The 22,840-nt window shown below is 36.5% G+C and overlaps 1 long non-coding RNA gene across 7 annotated transcripts; it reads right to left on the reverse strand.

Annotated features, from left to right (window-relative positions):
- Positions 1-2,470: 2,470 nt before the first annotated feature.
- On the reverse strand, positions 2,471-7,060 carry LOC147503836 (uncharacterized). Of its 7 annotated transcripts, XR_015192846.1 has the most exons (6): positions 6,928-7,038; positions 5,737-6,791; positions 4,700-4,803; positions 4,427-4,564; positions 2,902-3,018; positions 2,471-2,775 (listed from the first exon to the last, which is right to left on the reverse strand). It is a non-coding gene; the product is annotated as an uncharacterized LOC147503836 (long non-coding RNA). The 7 variants fall into 7 exon arrangements; XR_015192842.1 differs by lacking the exon at positions 2,902-3,018 and having other exon boundaries at positions 4,427-4,476; positions 5,737-6,808; positions 6,928-7,060; XR_015192841.1 differs by lacking the exon at positions 2,902-3,018 and having other exon boundaries at positions 4,427-4,476; positions 6,928-7,033.
- Between the last annotated feature and the right edge of the window lie 15,780 nt (positions 7,061-22,840).

A 22,840-nucleotide genomic window follows, 5' to 3' on the forward strand; every position in this document is an offset into this window, starting at 1 on the left:
TGCCTCTCTCCACTAAAGCCTTTTCCTGGAAATCCAGACCTAGTACGCCTCCCTTTTCTACCTCGGGAAGCCATGACTTTGTAACCCCTTCCACGTGTAGGTTGTTGGTGACCTCGGTGATCAGAGTCATTTGATTGAAGAGCCTTGCGTATTATCTTGTGATCTAGTTCTGACCTTTTGAGGCTCGAGACACCCTCCTTGAGCCCTGAACTCTCTGATGTGGTGGTTGAAAAGCCATGCTGGTCTTGAAGCTCTTCACAACCACTCGATCCCTTGGTTCTAGGTACCATACATATGTCACCCATCCTCTTGTCCTGGTGTCCTTCCCTGATATTTTCAGCATGTTCTGTTGGGCTAGCCACATTGTCATCCGTCAGACTAATCCACATCCGATCCCTTACTGGTGAGCCCATAGTCTCTTCTGAATTCCTTAGCTCTATTTCAAGGCCCATATTACTACAGTCGCGGGGGCTATTTCAGCGATAGGCCTCATGTTCTCGGCGTGGACCAGTCCATGATCCGAATCTCCGAACCATCAGATTGAGGCCCGCTTTCTTGCCTTCCTTTGTTGCTTTCTCTCTTATCAGAGATGACCGTTTGAAAACTAGCCGTTGGGGGAGCCGTTGTTTCCACTGCCCTAGGCCCCCTACTGGGCTCCATCGCTTTGTTGCTTTCTCTTCCTCCACGTGTGTCTTCTGGTGTTGGTCTGGTCCACCTATCTTTATTCCCACGTGTGTAGATACTCCGACCACCACCTTCCCATCTCTCCCTGTTTGGCGCCGGCGTTTCCTCGAACAGTAGTTTCATTGGTGTTCCAGCGATCGTGATAGCTTGTTTACCCAGGAAAGCGATTCCATTATAGAACTTATTTGCCTTCATCTGACTTGTAAAGTGAGGTTTGATATCCTTCACCGAACCCCCACACTTTGTCAGATCATACCTATACTGGTTGCGAGTCCGGCACGCATACCGCTCATGTCCAATAATTCCACAAAAGTAACAGAACACTTCCAGTTTTTCATATTTTAGTCTCACCAGTTTCACTACCCCTGTTTCTAATCTAACCTGTTGATCCTTCTGTAGTCGTTCCTTGATGTCCAATTCCACTCTAACGCGGGCCACCGGTTGATTGAACTCCGGCGGGCAGAATAAATCTGCTTCCAGAACCTTCCCCAATTCTGCTCCGATCTTCCAAACATTAGCTTTGTTTATCCTGTCTTTGGGAAGGTCCCATATTTGGATCCAGAACTGAACGTAATCAAATTGATATTCATCCAGCCCCTCCCCCTAACCCATTCTTTTATTGAGAATATATGCCCTTCCATCATCCAGGGTCCATTAGAAGCCACATGTGTATATTCTAAAGGGTCTTCAAAACAGATTTGAACATGTTCTCTATCTATGCGATCCATATTTATCCTTCCCTTTGTTTGCCAGATCCTGTGTAAATCCTCCCCCGCTTCTTCCAAACTTATTGGGTAGCCTCCATACAGCTTCCCAATCAGAGTTTGTTTTTCGTTGACCGGTTCTGCTATGTTGATACAGCTAAGTTCTATCACTTTATCCCTTTTTTCAAAAAATAGATTTTCCATGTTTTGCTGTAGTAGTTCAATCTGATTTTTTTTCCTACTCATACCTTGCTGGTCTTCCTCTGTCTCATCCGGTCCCCGCATGTTATTCCTACATATCACTATCTCTGTGGTATTTTCCCCCATATAAAGACCTTCTGTACTAGGAGGGACTAAGGCCAAGAAGATGAGATCGCCTAAAAGCTAACAAGAGAGAAAAGCTTACAATAGAGAAACCCAGAAAAGAAAAAGGTGGTAGGTGGTGAGGGAAAAGAGGTAGCTGCTAGTTTAGAAAGGTGAAGAGAGTGAGAATCGAAGCCAACGAACCCAAGGGGAGCAAGAAAAGATCCTGAGGGTCACTGCTATCGCCCGCAGGAGAGGCTAAAACCACAAAGTTTTTGGACAAAAGTACATATTTGACTCCAATACCTTAAATACACAAAAACACGTAAACAGTATTATCTCTTATTTATTATAAGCATAATTGGTATGTAATATTATTAAGGGGTTAAAACTATAATTTTAGGCTCTTATCACTGCACAAGACATGGAATGTCCTGACTCGTCACTACAAGAAAAAAGGTTTTATATCACTGTTAAAAATAGTGACAAAAAGTCTTTTGCCACTGTTTTTTTTTCCCAAAACCGTAATGGAATAGGGGTCATTTATCTTTTTCCCAAAACTGTCACAAATATTTGTTCCAGACTAACCTATATCCACTACATAAAATAGTAACAAAAACTTAAAAACCGTCACAAAAAATCAAATCATTTGTGACGCTTTTGACAAAATAGTAATATAATTAGCTTGTAACTGTGACATAAAAGACATCTAGTCATGACGATTTGCTTAAAACTGTGATAAATATACCTTTTTTATTTCTAAAAAAAAATAGTAAATACATAAGGCAAAAACTACATTCCACATCACACATAATTTTTTTTTTTTTTTTTCAATATTCACAAACACTTATTCTGTTGAAACTTTACAAACCAAGATAGACTTGGATAACTGATGAAACCATATTTAACATAGTCGATACACAACAGATTTATCGCTTCTTCAGGAACATAGGTCCATTCAGGGTATTGTGGGGAACAATGTTGCCTTGTAAGCTTCCCTAGTCGTGAAGCATTTTTCGCTGCATTTGGTCCAATCGCCTTCCATCACCATTGAATTGAACTTCTATTCTCACAAGAGGTGGGGCTGAATAACATAGTAGATTGTTAACTATACACATACATAAGAAATAAATAGTAGTGTTAACTATACACATACATAAGAAATAAAATAAACTAGAGTCATAATACTTCCAAACATTAAAAATCTTACTCTCATGTTCATGCTCATGCAAAGACTCGCTAGATTGATCCTCCGACATTAGCATTCAATCAGATGTTGGATGCAACATGTATGCCTACTATCATGCTTAAACTCACTAGATTGCTCCTTCGACATTAGCGATCGATAAGATGTTAGAATCAAGCCTTACGTAGTTCTTACTTTATATAAACATTCATATTTTTAACCTCATATAATCCCTAAGGCATATTTGACACTAGCACTATAAAAACATTTCCAACAAGTTCCAAATATTCCCACAAAAATATATATTAAAGGTTTCAGCCCTAATGATGCACAATGAACTTATAAGTCAAAATTGCTCAAAAACGAATTTTACTATACTTTCGGGTCTCCAAAAACTATCTTAAGATTCATATCAGTTCCAAACCAAACCACCATCCAAAAGTAAACTACAAACACTATACAAACCACCCAAGAAAAGTTTAAGAAACTCTTTTTTCATTACTAGGAATATTTTCCAAACTAGGTTCATGCACATCAAAGAGAACACAATAGGTTTTCTAACAAACTTGTCATTGCTAAAGCTTTTCCTGCATTCATCCAAATGGTACACCACCATTTGGATTTCCTACACTTGATTATTTGAAAACTAGGATATTTACACTTTCCTTTTCATGTACAACCCGAAGTCCCAATCTCAACCTAACTAGAAGTAATTATAGCGTAAACTTGGTAAAAATCCTAATTTTCAGCAAATTAGAATTCTAACGCACTATATTCCGAATGACACAACACTTTCCATAGCTATCCAAAAGCAACGAGGCTTTTTTGCGTTGAAAAGCTAACACCAAGAGCTTACTTTCTTATGTTTTACAAAAAAACTCAATCTCTTTCTAAATATGCAAAAACTGGGCTTGAACACAGTGTGCAGAAACTGATTTCTGAAGCACTGTTTTCTGACAGTCTAACTTCCAAACACTGTAACCATATCCACAAACCTCGGAATGTGACGAGGTCAATTGGGTTGGAAAGCAGACTTCCAGACCTTACTTTTTCGTATTTAGGGGAAAATCTAACTTAAACTCGAAGTATAAGAAAATCAGTTCCAAAACAGAACATAAGTATAAGTGTTCCAGTTTTTAGTTTCATGAAAAATGTTTATCATCTGGTTGCCTAGGGACCAGCAAAAATATGAAATTGAATTAGGGATGTTATATATCAAGTACATACATAAATAGTAACTATAATCATCAACACCAATATCGAGATGTTACCCAGGGAAACAATTGTTATGCCAATGTGGATATAGCAAATTAAACAAGACTTCAACACCTCACAGTAGGAAAAACAAATAGAATAGAATAGGAATTAGGATATATCTAACACTGGAAGGTGTTCCCTGAATTATGAAACAACAAAGAACCGGTATTACAAATTTAAATACGTATGCCCAGTCAACTACACAATGAAAATTTTAATAACTAAGACAAATAAAATTGTGAAGTTCCTTGAGAAGCAAAATTGACAATCAGTAACACATGAATGCACATACCATGTTAGATAAGGCCACATGAGTCCACTAAAGTTGTTTAGCCAATTAACCTTCGAGGAAAGAAACAACAAGAAACTCATAAGAGCATACTTGTAAATGCTAACCTTATATCACAAAAAACTTGGTTATACTTGCAGACTGAAAAGAATACAAGGCAGTACAAAAAAAACAAAATTAAGGAATTGATAACTTTGATAAGACAAACAAACACAATGGCACTCAAATAGAAAAATATAAGACAATGAAGCTTAATTGAAAACAGTGATGACTTACCTATTCTTTTGCTCAACTCACTGAACCAAAGGAATTAAAGAAATAGGAACACATATAGTTGTTATTATCGCGACTTGGTTTCCATTTACTTAGCCTGATGTAACCTAGCAAAAGCAAAAAAAAAATCATCATTAACTCAGTACAGTAGAAAATAGTGAGAGCTAAACCATACAAACAAACATTATATACTGTAGAATGGCTCCTACTTGAGGCACTAAACTGTTATAGCACCACCTACACAATGAGGCAATTCTATTAACCATAGTCCCTGACTGAAACAACTAAAAACTGTAAAATAGAAATGTCTTCTTGCAGAACCACCATATCCATAACTTACCTCTAATGGAATACTACATGTGCCATGTGAAACAACTATTAAAAACTGCAAAATAGAAATCTATTAGATCCAAACTGAACCACCACCATATCCATAACTTAGACCAAACAATGGAATACTAACTACAAAGCATCAAAGATTAAAACCAACACCAGCATAACACATGCCAATTCAAAAACACGAATTATCAACAAAAGCAAATCAAATAGAATGATGCTCAATAATTGAATACATGCAAGCACGAGCATTAGACAAGTTAAAGAGCACACACGCTTCTAGTCGTAGACGCTAAATTAACATATATATATAGAAAGACTTTTTTTCTGACTTCATTGTTTGCTTAAAATGATCAACTAAGCACATAATTTGACAAAATGCCTTGCAATTCTGGTCTGTTGCCACAAAAGTCAGCACTTTTGTTGTTCTGAACTTACATGGAAATGGAGTTATTCTTAGGTGACGAAGCCCATACAAACATCTTTGTGGAACTAGAAAAGTACCACGTCTAAACGTGCACCAAATTCTAACAAATATTGAAATAAATAAACGAACAAACAACCAAGAAGACATATTACAGATCATAGACTAGACCTTTACATTTACTAGCACATGCAATCTAAACTGAGCTTGCAAACACGGCATATATGTATAAAAATGAGAAATAATTAGCGCAAACCTAATTAAGAGGAGCGCCACTAACCTTGAAAAGTTGGAGGGAAGGACCACAAAGTAGGTTCTTCTTCAACTGAGTACATTATGAATCATTAAATTTGCTCAACTCTATACTGGGGTTTCCAACATTGTGCCTAAACAAGAAATGCTCAAATAAAAAATTATTAAAAGACAATTGCATGAGTTCAATAATGTTTTCAACCAATTAACCTTTGAGGAATGAAACAATAGACAAACCACTATCAGAAACCAATATAAAACTAATCAATCTAGAATGACCGAATATGTACAATTAATTTCAAAGATTTTGAAATTAGGAGGAAAGGGGAGAAATTTAGGGCAGAGCAATATGTACACAACCATCACGATAATCAACTCCAAAAGATACAACCATATAACGAAAGCTCTAGGCTTCTAGAAACACAATGTCTGCAAAGAATACAGCTGCTACGTCTGTCCGAGTATAATCATGCATGAATATAACTATTGGGGAACGACAAAAATATAATATCTGGGTATTAATACATATTTCTGCCTGAATGTACTGAACCTCTTTCACATGAAATTCAGCAGTCTCACTCTTCTCTTCATTCTCAAGCATAATGTGAAAATCATTAGCCCATCTGGTAAGTAGGTTTTCAAAGGCACAGATTCAAAGGTAAAAACCTACAAATAAAGATGCATTGAGCTGTAAGAATCCAAAACTGTACACGAATATTGTATTGATTAACTAAAGTTATCCGTCATTCACTTGCAAGAGAAGCATTTAGTGATAAGGCGTTGGATGTAATCAGCAACAACATTCCTAAGTTGTTCAGAAGGTTTCAGTTCTCTCTTCAGCAATACGCCATCTCTCCACCAGTCATCATATGATGATAAACACCTTCTTCTTCTTCTTCTTCTTCTTCTTCATTATTATTCAAAGACATTATTAATCCACACAGGAGTTTGCACCACACAGACAATCCTTAACAAAGAAAATCAAAATGGAAAAAAATTGAATGAAGTAAAAGAAACATGTTTACACGAGGTAAAAAAAAATCGCCATAGTCCACCGCTAAGTTCTGCAATCGAGATTCGTATCTGAAAGTCAAACAGATCTGGAAAAATAAGAACTTGATAACTCAATAACTAAACAAAAAAAAGAACCTGTGAATTTAAAAGGAAGATAACAGAAAAGGAATAAATCTAAGTATATCTAGATCGATATGCTTGGAACCTTTTTTTTTCCTTTTTGTAAGAGGAGAGCACGTACGGACTGGAAGCGTTCGAAGGAAGCGGGAGTGTAAACGTGGGCTCACCGGGCTATTGTTTGTATATCCAAGTAGTTATTTTTAGTGGAGTTGTGGCGCGTGGGACCGAAAACGAAATGGATCATACAAGACGGTGTACATAAAATGGGATAGTACTTACGGGCCATTTGTTTTTGCCTCTTATAAGACCTTGAGATGTTATAACCTCTTATAAGATGTGGCCCAGTGATTTTGGACATTTTTTTAGTTTGTTTTTTGCCTCTTATAAGAGGCATTTTACTAGAAATGTCTTATAAGAGGCTCCAATTCTATAAGTACCAAAATTGGATCTACTTAAATTCTATAAGTCTTATAACTTGAAAAATGACTCAAACACCCCCATTCATATACCCCTAGCCTCATTTCTCTCTTTTTCCCTTTTCATTATCTTATTCTCCAAATAACTTCATTGCCCTAGCCACCACCGGCTACCACCACCACCACCACTGCCGCAACTACCACCACCATCATCACCTCCACCACCACTACCACCGTACTATTAAGACTATCACTACCACCACCACCACCATGCTATTAAAATTATCACCACTTCCACTACCACCACCACCACCATCACTACGACCGTGTTATTAAGACCAATATCATCACCTCCACTACCACTACCACCACCACCACTACCGTGCTATTAAGACAACCACCACTTCTACTACTACTACCACCACCGCGCTATTAAAATCAATATCATCACCTCCACTACTACCACCACCACCGCCAATTAAGATAGTTTTTTAAAATTGATATTCTCATTATCAAAATCGATTTGAAACCGAAAATCAAACTATACGTTTGTTTCAAATTAATATATTCAAGTTAAATGTGATGTAAAGTAGGGTTATATTTGTCAAATAAACATCTATAAGATGTCATGTATTTGTTTTTTCTATTTTTACAAGTGCTTATAAGAGGAACTTAAAATGAAAAACAAACCACTTTATAAGACCATCTTATAACACATGGTCTTATAAGACCCTCTTATAATTTAACCCAAAAAAATAAATAGCCCCTTAGAGTTTGAAGGAAGCCGGAGACAGATGGAGGTGAGAGTGAACATGGGCCAGTAGTGTTGTGTTTCGAACCAGTAGTGTTGTGTTTCGAATTAATGTTTTTTTAGTGGATTCGTGGGCGCTGGACCAAAAACTAGTTGGGTCAAATAGAGGGGTCAAACAGAAATAATATGCGGGTAAATATGTAACTATTTTAGTTAAATAGTCACAAATAGTTCTCCACATATATACGCCTTATTTAGGGGAAAAAAAACCATTTGTGACTATTTCGAAAATGCATGTCACCAAAAAAAATTTAAAACAATCACAAAAACTTTTTTCTGCCATTTGTGACCGTTTTGAACAGAACAATCACAAATAACATTTTAAACAATCACAAAAACCCTTTTTTGTACTAGTGCGTGCGAATAGCGCGGTGATATAAGCGACCCTTAATAAGCAAAACTAATCTCAAACCGCCCCTAGATTGTGTTTTTCTAGGGGTTGGTCCGTGTAGAATCCATTGCTCGTTTTGGAACAAAAATACATGACTAGTATTGTATCGAGAATCCTTTATTATAACACAGGAAAAAAAAACAAGAACTTTTATAAAAACAACAAGGAAAAGCTATTTTTAACAAAAAGAGTATAAAATAAAGAAAAAGAAAATTGTATACTTGCTCCATAGAGGTACACTACTCAAACTACGAGTAAAAGTGATAACAAGGAATATGCAAGTATACGTGGACTCAAGGCGCCGACACTTACAACCACACACTCCAAGTGGAGTGGTCAGGTTACCTTTTCTGATGCATTCCATAGAAACAGATATAAGGAAATGAAAGGATTGGAAATACATCACGGAACAGAAGATGTAATCCTCATAGATAGGATCTTCGAGAATGGTTTCTTCTACATCCGTAGACCGTAACTCATGATAGTGTTTTAGGCGTGGACCATTAACTTGGAGGGTGTTGTTATCCTTGTAATCCTTCAATTTTTTTTTGCACGCAAGTAAGGAAATTTATTAAAGAAGGAATTGTCGAAGACAATACAAGTTACATACTGTATCAACCAAAACGATAATATGTCCTAAAGGGACATTCTATCTTAGAGACAAAGTTTGGTCTACTAGAGTACCATACTGAAGTATCCTTCAATAAAGTGGATCCCTTCCTTGCTGCTGCATCCGCGCTAAAGTTGCATTCTCTCCAGACATGTGAAAGCTTCCAGTGTTGTAAACGGGCAATTGCTTGCTTCCATCTCGCTCGAAACCTCCATGGGATTGCTTCGCCATTGAATGCTTTTATAGTAACTTCTGAGTCGGCTTCAATCCATATGCAACCCCAATCCATCTCCACCGCTTTCTCGGCTGCCATGTGGGGTGACTGCAGTGATCCTTCAAAATGATAGCCCCATGTGGGGTGACTGCAGTGATCATGTATGGACCAGTCCATCAAGTATTTAGTTTTCCTGGAAACAGATGTAACCTTGAGTTATAAAGCAAAACTTTTTGACCAATTTTGAAATGTTTTCATAAAATATGCTTGTCATCAATTCTTTTCATGTTGGTTTTGTAATCTTCAGAGAGATCATACACATCATTTCGAATTTTTTCGAGTTCATTTATTTGTAGCTTACACTTCCCACCTGCAGCATCGAGATTGTAATTAAGGTTTTTTATTGCCCACAGGGCGCGATGCTCTAGTTTCAATGGCAAATGACAAGGTTTTCCAAAGACAAACCTGTAGGGTGACATTCCTATAGGTGTTTTAGAAGTGGTTCGGTATGCCCATAAGGCATCATTTAGACGGAGAGACCAGTCTTTCCTATTTGGATTAACTGTTTTTTTCCTAGATACGTTTAATCTCTCGATTAGAGACTTCCACTTGACCACTTGTTTGGGAGTGATATTGAGTTGCGACCTTGTAGGTTACTCCATATTTTTTCATGACATGTTCAAAGACTCGATTATAAAAATGTGACCCGCCATCACTAATGATGGCTTTTTTAACACCAAATCTTGAAAAAAATGTTTTCTTTTATAAAAGACATTACAGTTTTGTTATCATTGTTATAACATGGTATGGCCTTGATCCACTTGGATACGTAGTCTACGGCGACTAGGATGTAGATGAAATCATGAGATGTGGGAAAGGTTCCCATGAAATCGATGCCCAGCACATTGAAAATCTTTACTATGAGAATGGAATTTAAGGGCATCATATTATGTTTAGAAATACGACCAAAATGTTGGCAACGAAGGCAAGCTTTACAATGATCAAAAGCATCACGAAAGAGTGTAGACCAATAGAATCCACATTGCAACATTTTAGATGCGGTTTTGTTTACACTAAAATGTCCTCCACAAGACTGCTCGTGACAAAAAGAGAGAATGGCAGATTGTTCCCAATCTGGAATGCAACATCGGATAATCTAGTCCGGACAGTACTTGAAAAGATAAGGATCATCCCAATGATAGTACTTTACTTCTCCCAAAAATTTCTTCCACTGATTTCTATTCCACCAGGGTGGAGTGTCTTCAGTCACCAGATAGTTAACGATATCAGCATACCAAGGTGCGGACAGGATAACACAAAGGTGCTCATCAGGAAAAGAATTTAAAATGGACTCGGAATCATTGTTGCTATCATTGGTTAATCTAGAGAGGTGGTCAACCACCACGTTTTCGACTCCTTTTTTATCTGTAATCTCTAATGTGAACTCCGACAAGAGAAGAATCCATCAGATTAATCTCTATTTATCGTTCTTCTTCGCAAGAAGGTACCTAAGTGCTGCATGACCGGTATAAAATTATGGTGTTTGAACCTACCAAATAAGGACGAAATTTGTCTAAGGCATAGACAATGGCTAAAAATTCTTTTTCAGTGGTTGTATAATTCTGTTGAGCTTCATTTAACATTTTATTTGCATAGTAAATAACTGTTTCTGCATTATCATGTTTTTGACCCAGTACGACCCCAACAACATAGTCGCTAGCGTCACACATGAGCTCGAATGGTTTCGACCAATCAGGAGGTTGAATTATAGGAGCAGTTATTAAGGCAACTTTCAAAGTTTCAAAAGCCTTTATACAATCTGAATTAAACTCAAAGGGTGTATCTTTTATAAGAAGATTGGTTAAAGGTTTAATAGTTTTTGAGAAATTTTGAATGAATCTTCAATAAAAACCAGTGTGGCCTAAAAAGGCTCATATATCACGAATGGTCTGCGGATTAGGTAGAGAAGAAATTTTATCTATTTTAGCTTTATCGACCTCTATACCATTTTTAGACACAAATGTGACCTAACACTATTCCCTTTTTTACCATGAAGTGACATTTCTCCGAATTAAGGACTAGATTCTTTTCCTAACAACGCGTCAATACTTTAGAAAGGTTGGATAAACAATCGTCGAAGGAATCCCCATAGAGAGAAAAATCATCTATAAAAACTTCCATGAATCTCTCCACTATATCACTAAAAATGTGTAACATGCAGTGTTGAAATATGGCAGGTGCATTGCAGAGACCGAAGGGCATACGTGCATAAGCATAGGTTCCAAAAGGGCAAGTGAAGGTGGTCTTTTCTTAATCGGTTTCATCAATTAAAATCTAAAAATATCCTTAGTACCCATCCAAGAAACAGTAATAAGCATGTCCTGCTAGGCGTTCAAGCATCTAATCAATAAACGGCAAAGGAAAATGATTTTTCCTTGTGACAGCATTCAACTTCCTGTAATCAATACAAATCCTCCACATGATTGGAACTCGTTCTAGAATTAACTCTCCGTATACATTACGAACCATTGTAATCCCAGATTTCTTTGGTACTACATGGATAGGACTAACCCATTCACTGTCAGATATAGGATAAATGATTATGGCATCCAGTAATCATAAGATCTCTTCCTACACTACTTCTTTCATAGTTGGATTTAAATGACGTTGTGGTTCTCTAGAAGTCTTAGAATTCTATTCTAGATGAATTCTGTAAGTGCAAATCTTTGGATCAATTCCTTTTATATCATCAAGATACCAACCAATTGCAGAGCGATGGTTTTGAATAACCCTAATTAGACGATTTTCTTCCTTTTTTTGTTAACTGGGATGAGATGATGATGGGATGGGTGCCATTAGAATTAGGATAAATGTATTTTAAGTCAGGAGGGAGAGTTTTTAGGTCAGATGTGGGTGATTTGGGTAACTGGGTTTCCACAAGGTTTTGTTCTTCCACAGTGAACACTTGGGCTGGTGAGTTTTCTCTATGTTTAGGTAGATCATCATCCGAATTGTACAAGGGAATGGATGCCAAACTATTACTGGTCTCTTCCATATAATGATCTGTGTCGAAATCAGAGTCTCCAAAGGATAAGAATTAATGCACATCATTTTCTGGGAAGGTCTTGTCGCAATATTCTTGGACGACATTTTCTATCATACTTACTTCTCCTTCTAATTCCTCTTCCATATGCTTCTTCATAATCTTAAAAACATTCACTTCCACTGAAAGATATCCGAAAGACATGGTCATAGCATTGGTTGTTGCCAAAAAGGGACATCCTAGAATGATAGGTATAGAATCATGAGCTACTTCGGTGTCAAGGATGATGAAATCCATAGAGTAGTAAAAACTCTTTTACTTTGACTAAATCATTTTCAACTATGCATTTTGGGCATTTAATGGAGCGATCGGCTAATTGTAATGTCTTAGTTGTAGGTGCAAGCTCACGAAAACTAAGTTGTTTGAATAGGTAGTATGTAAGGAGATTAACGCTTACTCCAAGATCGAGTAGGGCAGTAGCTGTGTACTTATCTCCTATAATGCAAGGAATGGTCGGACAATCAGGATCTTTATACTTGATGATTCCATTAGTTTCTGTGAGGGATGGAAATTGTTCTGTAAGGAAGGCATCTTTTGGAATGTTAGTTCTTCTTTTGTTGGTGCACATTTCCTTGAGAAATTTGGCATGTTTAGGTAAATGTTTGATGGCATCTAAAAATGGTAGATTTATAGTTAGATTCTTGAATGTCTCTCTGATTTCATCAAAAATTTTATCATCTTTGGGTGTCATCAGGCGTGTGGGAAACGGTGCCTTTGGTTTATATTTCTTCACTTGGTCAGGTGTGGGAGATGATGGTGTAAGAACTGGAATTGTTTTAGGGACATTGGGAGGTATCAGTTTTTCAAATTCTTTCTCTGGTAATATAGGTACTGCAACTGGTATTTCTATAGGTGCAGGATCTTTAGGCTAGACTACTCTATTGTCAACTATTTTGCCATAACGCAAGGTTGTGACTACCTTAATCTCTTGTGTTTCAGTGTGATCATTGGTAGCTTGTTTTTGTCTTTGATGTAACAGCTGGATTGTTTGTTTTATGGTTTCCATGATATGTGTTTGTTGTTTCCTCAAAGATAACATCATCTCTGATGTTTTATCTAATGGGACATTAGTAGGTTGGGCAACTAGGACTAGGTCTCTTTGGTTGTTGATTGATGGATTTTGGTAGTTCTGGTTAAAGTTGGATGGAACCATCGCTCTATTTTGATTATTGTAGGTACCTTGTCTTTATCTGAACTGATTGAATGTATTTTATGGTTGGACATGATTTGTGAACCCTGGAGGTGGTTGGTTTTGTGGATTAGTATTCCACTGAAAATTTGGGTGTTACCTCCATGGTGCATTTGGTACATTGAAAGCACAAACTTCTTCTGGTTGAAGTGATGATATGTTGTTGAGCAAAGGATAATGGATAGATACATGATTTAGATCGAGACAGAAAGTGCATGGTACCATATTGATGTTTATGACTGGTTGGGGAGTATGGTCTTTTTGTTTGGATGCAAGGGCATCTATCTTTCTTGTGAGGGTTTTGATTAGTATTTTCATCTCTAGATTGGATTTTACCTCAAAGATACCATTGGCTTTAGAAGTACTGGGATGGGATGTTCTGGAATTATTTGTTTCGCCCCAATGAGTACTATTTTCTGTTTAGTCTTCAAGAAAGGTTAGAGCTTCTGTAGCACCTTTATCTAAAAAGTTTCCATTACTCATGATATCCAGTGTGACTTTTTGCTCTTTGAGAAGACCTTTGAAAAAACATTAGACAAGAGTGGATTTTTCTAGTTTATGGTAAGGACATGAATGGAGTAGGTCAGAGAATCTATCCCATACTTCAGAGAATGTCTCACTCAGACTCTGTCTGAAAAACTATATCTTGCTTACTATCTCCTCTAATTTCTTCGGTGGAAAGTACTTCTTCATGAAGGATAACACTAACTTTTCCCATGTATCAAAAGAATCGGGCTTCTGCAATAGAAGCCATGCGTGGCTCTTGCCAGCTAGAGTGAAGGGAAACACTCTCAGTTTAACCTGAACATCATAAATGCTCGGATGATTAAATGATCTACAAGCCTCATGTATCCTGCGTAGGTGTTCGTAAGGTAACTCGTGTTCGAGATCGTGAAAGACGAGTAAGAAATTGAACACGTCTGGTGGGATACGAAAATCACTATTGACCTGTGTGAGTCGTATACAAGATGGAGGGCCATATTGTAACGGTGTGTAGAAACTAGAGAGAGGCTCTTCAGCTTGAACTACTTCATCCGCCATCCTAGTAGTTGGGGGATGAGAAATAGGAGTATGTCGAGATCAACGTGTTCTCCTACATGGGTAAGTTTTAAACGCGCTAAGCTTTGTATAACCTGAGCATAGTCTCATGCACGATTGTGAGACTATTTAGAATCTACTTATATGCACACATAAATGTATTGGATGCTCAAATAGCAAAATTCGTTTGTAGCTTTGAAGTTTTTGAAATGTTTGCATGCAATGTGTAGATTAGATACTATGCCCTGTTTGAATTTAACATTAGGCGCGAAACTAGGTTTTGGGAACTACACACGTCAAGGGAGAAGTTCGCTACTTCACCAAATGGTGTGCCACCAAGAATCTCACTCATGGTATTTTTGAGGGAGGGGAGTGAGGAAGGTGGTTGGTCCACTGGAATCTGGTAGTTCACTACTCTTTTTGTTCATGCTAGATGTTTATCCTGATGGACATGACTAGATTGGCTCTGCTTGATTGATTTATCTTTTTAGTTTGGTCTATGTGACAAATAGTTCATGCAACGTCCATTCTAAAGTTGGGCTTAATCCCACTTTTTGTTATTTTAGGGTTCGGATTTAGCCTTAGCGCTAATGTAAAGAAGAGATTGAAACATAAATCACACAATCATCCAAGCATGCTTAGTAACACACAAGTATCATCTTACACTTTGTAATGAGGAGATTTAGATATTACCGCCCAAGGTGTGCATACACGACCCTTGGGGTGAAGGCGACGTGGTGGGGTTGACGAAGTGTTTAGTGTCTTGCATGTCAACCCACCATTCGAGCTTTTCCTTATGGTTACAAGTTTAATTTAACTAAGACCCACAAGTCGGGTCGAAATGTGGCAAAGCCAATAAGATACAATTGGTTGCCTTCGTGGGCCTAAATCAAATTTGCTTTCGTGGGCTTAAAACTATGAAAGCGGTAAACACGAAAATTTAACTACGTTTAGCTAATTAACTATTCACTAATGATTAATTAAACAAAATACGTAAAAGTTTGGAATGTGTTCGTCAAAGATTGGAACTTCAACCCCCAAGTTGGGTTGAGATGCGCGACCGTGATGTTACACTATTCGCCACGCACATCCAACCGGTCCAAGTTGGTTGAATCCCCAACTCTTGGTAAGTAAACTTAAACCAATCAAAAGACTAAACTTCCAAAACTTAAACTATTTTGTACTTATCCTAATTAAATTTTTTGTATTTTGACTTAACTTAATGATATTATCTTAATCTAATCATGCATAAACAACAATTAATAGAATATAAAACCTAATCATGCTACTAAACTAATTTTAATGTTTAATTTTGATGATGGATTACTAATTCTTTTTAATTAATAAATATTTTTAAATTTTAAATTCCTTTTTTAATTGAATTTTTGGTTTTGAAAACTCAAAACTTTGCAAATCTATCTACTTTTTATCTACTAACAGTTGAATTAAAAATACTAGGGGTATTACAGTAGACTTACACACGAAGATTCCGAGCCAACGGAATCTTTGTCGGAGAAAAAATCGAGGGGTGGGCGAAGCGAACGGGCGGACGCTTGTCATATCTGGCCTGGTGAATGATGTGTGGATCGTGTAATACGTATCGACATGTGCGATCAGACGACGCGCTGGGTGCGTATGTGACAAGCGAGGCGAGGGTTCTTTTTCTCTGTTTGCGCTCGTTTTTCTCCAGTAGTTTCCGGTGATTTCTCTCGTGCTATTCTCAGGCTCCGTTTACTCAGAAGTGTACTGGAAACAGGCGAAAAAAAAACATCAGTAATGAAATAAATGAAAAAAACTTAAAAAAAATTGAAAGTAAGATTAAGAAGAAGAGTTCGATGAGTGAATTTTTTTCTCCATCTTCCTCTTTCCATTTGGATCCATGACGGCGGCACAATTTGAATAGAAGATAATAGTAGTGGTGTTGAGGGTTGTGTTGTTCATCTTAAATCCTTTGGTTGGGGGAGTGGATTGATGGGTGAAAAGCTCACTTTCTAGTCTTTCTAATCTTTCTTGCTCTTGTTCTTAAGTTTTAATGGTAGAAACACTAGTTCTTTATCTAGAATAGTTTGAAATCTTAAACACAGTTAAGGATTTAATAGAGAAACATGTATGAAAATAGGTTGGATAAATATCTTGCTCACAAAGTCATACTCATTGGAACTTGTCAAATTAGTATAACTAGTGTTTTGGGATTGAATCAAAGATGAGATAAGTAATGAAAATTTGTATTGAAAAGAAGAATGAAATCTTGTATTAAAGATAATATTGAAAAATTGTATTAAATCACTTAAAGCTTGAAGAACATAAAAATAGAAAACAAGTAAGTAACAAATTATACTATTAATTTAAGACATATTATCTACTCCTAATGACCAAAGATTAGCTCTAGGGTAAGGTTCTTTCTTTACAACTTTGGTTTATATAGGACACCAATTACATAATTGCCCTTCCTTCTAGAAACAACCTTTAAGCTTTGTGGGCTTTTGACTTAAACCCATACAATTGAATTCTTGATTTTGGCTTTAAGTCCCTGAGTCCATAGCTTTTAGCTTTGAGTCCTTGAGTCTTTGAGAGTTGACTTTGACTTTCCGACACTTTTGCTCCTAAGCTGGAATCTTCCCAAGCAGCGTCAATAGCAATCTTTTTTGTGCTAAAATGAAATGTATTAGGAATATACGTCATAAATGGCTTGTATCCTGCAAAAGGTAGCAACAACTATAAGTTGTATGTTCATTAAGCATAAGAAGGGCATAATTAAAGTATTGTACAGGTAATAAAACACACATTTGGGGACTGATCAGTGAGCAAGGGACAACTGGTATCTATATAATTTAAACTAAGACAGAAAGTGCAAGGTGATATGGGCGACCCTTAGTAACACATAACTGATCCTCAAACCGCCCTTAAAAGAATGGAGATTGAGTACTTCTAAGGGTTTGTCTACGTGGAATCCATTGCCCATTTTATTTTTGGAAAATCACATCACTATTAATGTATTGAGAATCATCTATTATAAGAACATAGAAAAACAACTATTTTGAAAAAGAATTGTAAAAGAAAGAAAAAAAAAATGTATACTCGCTCCACAGGTTCACACTTACTCAAACGACGAGTAAAAAGTGTTTTACAAAGAATATACGAGATATACGTAGACTAAGGCTCCAACACTTACAACCACACACTCTAAGTGGAGTGGTCCGGTTACCTTAAGGATGCACTCCCATGGAATGCATCAAGAAAACATAACATGAATCTTGTATAGTCAGATATTCAAGACTATATGTGGGCTCATTTTAAGTCAGATTCTCCAAGACTATGCATAAGATGGATGATATGCTGTTAACTATATACTAATAGTTTAAAGAGTTGGGGATTTTTATAGAAAAACATATGAAAACATACACCCCCAAACAAAATGAAATGATATATTTGGAGTGTAAGATGCAGAATGATAAGAGAATGCTTATGTAACCCATCATGAAACTTGAGCAATAACCTGTCATGTTTGAATGGTCCAAAAGAGTGAGACGTTGGTAGTAGATGTCCTTCATGAGGCTCGAATGATGTGGAATAGAACATACTAGGTTTCTCAACTACTGAATTGCTGGACTTTTGTGTTTGTATATTGGGCAAAGTCTCTTTATTGGGAAGGTTTATAAAATTATGAATGATCTCAAAGGCAATTGGCTTAAGTGCGAATTTGAGGTTTCTTTCAAATGGTTTCGTGGTGCAATCCTAAAAAAATTGGCGGATTTTTTATGAATGGAGGTTGGATTTCAAGAGGTGTTAAATTGGGATAGGGATGGTTGGGTGGTGGTTTTTCACATGATCTCGAGGACTCAGAGAATTCTTCATCTAGTTTTGGTGTTTCCACAAAATTATGGTTCATATCTGCAATAGTAAGGATGTTACAAATTTGTTCCATTGATAAGTCTTTAACTGCCAAACTAAATTGAAATTCACTTTCCACCATAGATTTTATTCTCTCTTTTCCAAGCACTTCATTTTCTTTGTCCTCTCTGCCTAGATCTTCATAAAATTTACTCAATGCCATTTTCCAAATGTGTCGAGTCCAATACATACTCTTGAGTTTCTTTTACTGGAGTTTTCTCATTTATGGGTGATGATACATTAAGTCATATGAGAGAAACTGTGACTTCGGGCATATAGTCATCATCATAAGATTTGGAATTCTCACGATAGTCAGGTAGAGGTTCATAAGGATTTAATTGGTCAGAAGTATCAGGATGGGCTTTAGCAATTGGCTTTGTTATAGTAACACATTGTTTCTCTTTTCGGTTGGGTTCTAGACTAGTGGGAAGAATATTAGTGTCAGATGTGGCATCATTTGAATCAGATTGGAAAAAACATAAGGTAGTTGCTATTTGCTGAGTTAGTATTGTTTGTTTGGCCATATCCTGGTAGAGTTGGTCTGTGATGGATGGTGTAGTAGAATATGAATTTGATATGGATGGTGATGTGAATGGTAATAGGCTTTGGGTGAAACCGTATGTACTCTGACTGACCAGGTGGATATATGAATGGTGGTTGACTATTTGTGGTGGAACTCCATGAGTTGTCAACATGATTAGAAAACTCTTGAGTGTATGGGGTACTAGGGAAGTTTGAAAATTGAAATTCGTAATCATAAGGATTTCCCGTAGTAGGCTCGAATTCGGTATATGATGGACAATGGGATAACTAGTGATAAAGACTACCACAAAAAGAACAAAGTTCTGGGTTTGCATTGTAATTCCATAATGGTTGTGATGCATATTGATTGGATATGAATACTCAATCAATGATGATGCACAACACAGTAGAAATTTATTTTTTTGGATTTTTGAAAATATTTGCTTGGTCTATAGATTACTATGCCCTGTTCAAGGAACAATTGGGCGCGAGACTAGGATGGCTCTACTACATGGCTCAGAAGAGTAGCCAGTCACTTCACCAAGTGATGTGCTACCAAGAATCTTATTCACAATGAATCTGGGGGAAGGGAGTGAGGAAGGTAGTTGGCCCAATCGGAATTTGGTAACTGATTACTTTACATCCTCGTGGCTATATTTTTGTCTTTTTCTGGAGGAGTGTGACTACTTTGAGCTCTAGTTGATTGATTTTAATTTAGTTGTTTGGTCTAGGGCTTCAAGTATCAAGCATCGTCCGATTTATCTACATTGGGGAATGACTTCCCAATAGGTTGTTATGTGGCTTAGATTCAGGCTTATGCGTAAATGTAAATTGTAGTGCGGAAATTAAATTTCAAACAATCACGTAAGCATCTTTGAACACACAAGGTATCCTCTTACATGGGCTTCGAGGAGGTTTAGAATTTACCTCTCAAGCTGTGCTTACACGCTACTTAAGGAGATGGCAACGTTAGTTGGCACATGATATGAGAATCAGGCCTAACCGTTCGAGCTTTTTTCCTATTTTAAGTTACAATAAAAGTCCACTTAAAAAGCCCATAGTTTGGGTTTTTGATAATTAAACAACTTTGCCTTCAAGGGCCCAAAGCATAAAACAAAACTAATACTGAACTAATCTAATAGATTAACTAGTTTAGATAGATTATCTAGATTAACTAGAGCTAAAATTAGTTAGAGTGTTGATTACCAAGTTGATTCAAAGTGTGCGAGCATATGATTCACGACTCGCTTCTCACACTTGAACTTCTCAAGGCAATGAAAACTCTAATCTCTTAGTAAGTTTAGAACTTCAACCAAGTGCTCACTCATGTTCATCCACATAATCAATCAAAAACTATTTTTTTTTTTTTTTTTTTCTTTTTTTTATTTATATCTCTATCTATTACAAACAAGTTCCACTAATTTACAGTACTTTATTACAAAATTCGGATATGTAGATCAACTAAACATTACAAAACAACTGAAACTGTGAAAAACTAGACACTAGAATGCTAAGGTGGACTCGGGGTCGCCCGTCGGATTCTGGCCAAGTTCTGTTGGTTTTCAGCTATAGCTTCAGCTCCTCTCCGGCATGTTGATCTTGAGCCTGGATTTGCAAAAAAGTAAGTCAGTAATGAAAAACAACGAAATAAATCAACGAAAATTAGAAAAATAATAAGTGAAAAGGTGAGAGTGATGCTTCTCTCCTTTGATGCTCAACCAAGGATTCTTGCTCCTTCAATCTCCGGCAGCGGCTCCATTTGATGTAGACTAGTGTTGAGTATCTCAAAGTTGTTGATGTGGTTCACCATAAATTGTTTAGAGCTTGAATATTTAGGAGTTTTAAAAAGAAAGGAAGGTGGGTTCTTTAGTTTAAGACAAGTGTTTGTTTATTAGTTTATGAAGAACATTGAAAGAAAAGCTTAAGTGGTTTTAATGATTGAAGAACATAAACTTGAAAGCAATAAAAGGAAATGATTGATGGAAGAAAGAACAACAAAGAAAGATGATTGATTGATTGATTGAAATATAAAAGCAAATAACAAGATTGAAATGAAAAACAATAAAGTAAATGACTTGAATGTAAAAAAGACTAGAAAATAAATCCTACATGACACTAGATTAAGTCTAGGTGCATTCTCTCTCTCTAACTTTTAGTTCCCCTACTTTATACAAATGACTAATTTGCCATTCTCCATTACATTTGAGACACCTCACCCTTTACTTTATACTTTTGTTTTTTCCTTTTGCTTTTTTATTTCTTCTTGATCAAGATAGGTTTTAGAGAAAGCCATCTTTTGTGTTAAGGACATATTTTGTGTTGAGGACTTTGACCTTTGACATTTGACTTTGACCCTTGACTTTGACCTTTGACTTTTTTAGCACTTTTTCATAGCAACTTCTAGTCTTCATAATAAGCGTGATTAAGGCTCCTTTTGGTGCTAAGATGCAGCTTTTATGATAAGTGGTCTGAATTTCTCTGTAACCACTACTAAAAAAAGGGCTTATAAACTCAGCTAAAAGGTGAGATGTTAGAGCTTTTACCTCGGTTTTCTAGGAAAAACAAACCGAGATAAAAACCACTGAGATATAGAGTTCTATAAAACCGAGATAATAAGCTACTAAATAATCTCAGAAGTCTGACATCTTATCTAAACCTATTATCTCAGTTTTCTCAATCAAACAGAGATTATATGGAATAAAACCGAGATGAATTGTGATTAAAACCAATTAGTATAGAAGAAAATTGAGATGTTCTTTTATTGAAACCGAGATAATAAAAGTAAACCGTGATAAATTCTTTTCGAAAGGGTGATCACATGTACAACCTTTTATCTCACCTCTTTTTTTGGCCGACATAGTTTGTCATTTTTTTTTTATTTTTTATTTTTTTTATTTTAATATTTTGTTATTGTTATAACAACCTACAAATAGAAACCACTCTCCCGAACAACCACCACATTACCCTTTATATTCATAAACATCAACCAACAAAAGCAACCCAACATAAGTCAATTTCTTTGAAGAATCTCATTTTATGGAATGAACAATGTCAAACATGAACATAACTTCCAAAGAGTACCACTGATCAATCATTGATAATAACTCAAATATATATCAACTAATCTTTGAACTATAGGAAGACATGTTTTTAACCTTTCCATATGGAATACTAAGACACGTCTTGGAAGATCTGCACATCCAGGCATGTTGAGTATTTAAAGCGGACATGATGTAAGTCAATATCACCTCTCACACTGGCTAGTGTGTCGTCTTCATCATTTCTTGAATCTATCTTTGGTTTACTATTAAGAATGTTGAAAATAGACGCAGTGGAGTCCTTGGCTTTGTTACTTTTCAGCCATTGCATTGCCTTGAGAAATGTTCATGACCCAATGGTCAGAGCAAAGAAAACCTGCAAACAGATGTAGATTATAACTATATCTAATCGATATGGAAGAAAAACAACAATCAATTAACATTCTATCATGAAAAATTTATTAAATGTGGATATTTTATCTTTCACAAGACGAGCTCCAATATAGAAAATGGTAGCAATAGTTGAATAGAGAACATAATTCGCAAAAACAAACCTAAACCACTAATGATGCCTAGCTGGTGTTTTCAATAGTCCATAGTCTACAACTCCCAATATGAACTATCATCTAGATGAGGTGCAAGTCTAGGCTTAGTTCTCAGGAGGTAAAACTTACTAGATGAGATATCGCCTAGCTTGGTGCAATCAACTGAAAGTCAAGTACTTGCGGCCTTGCTGGAACCCTCAAAGATGGACCTCTGCTATCTTGCCATCTGG

Source organism: Coptis chinensis, chromosome 4 (genome assembly GCF_015680905.1).
Source record: "Coptis chinensis isolate HL-2020 chromosome 4, ASM1568090v1, whole genome shotgun sequence".
Classification (NCBI taxonomy): Eukaryota; Viridiplantae; Streptophyta; class Magnoliopsida; order Ranunculales; family Ranunculaceae; genus Coptis; species Coptis chinensis.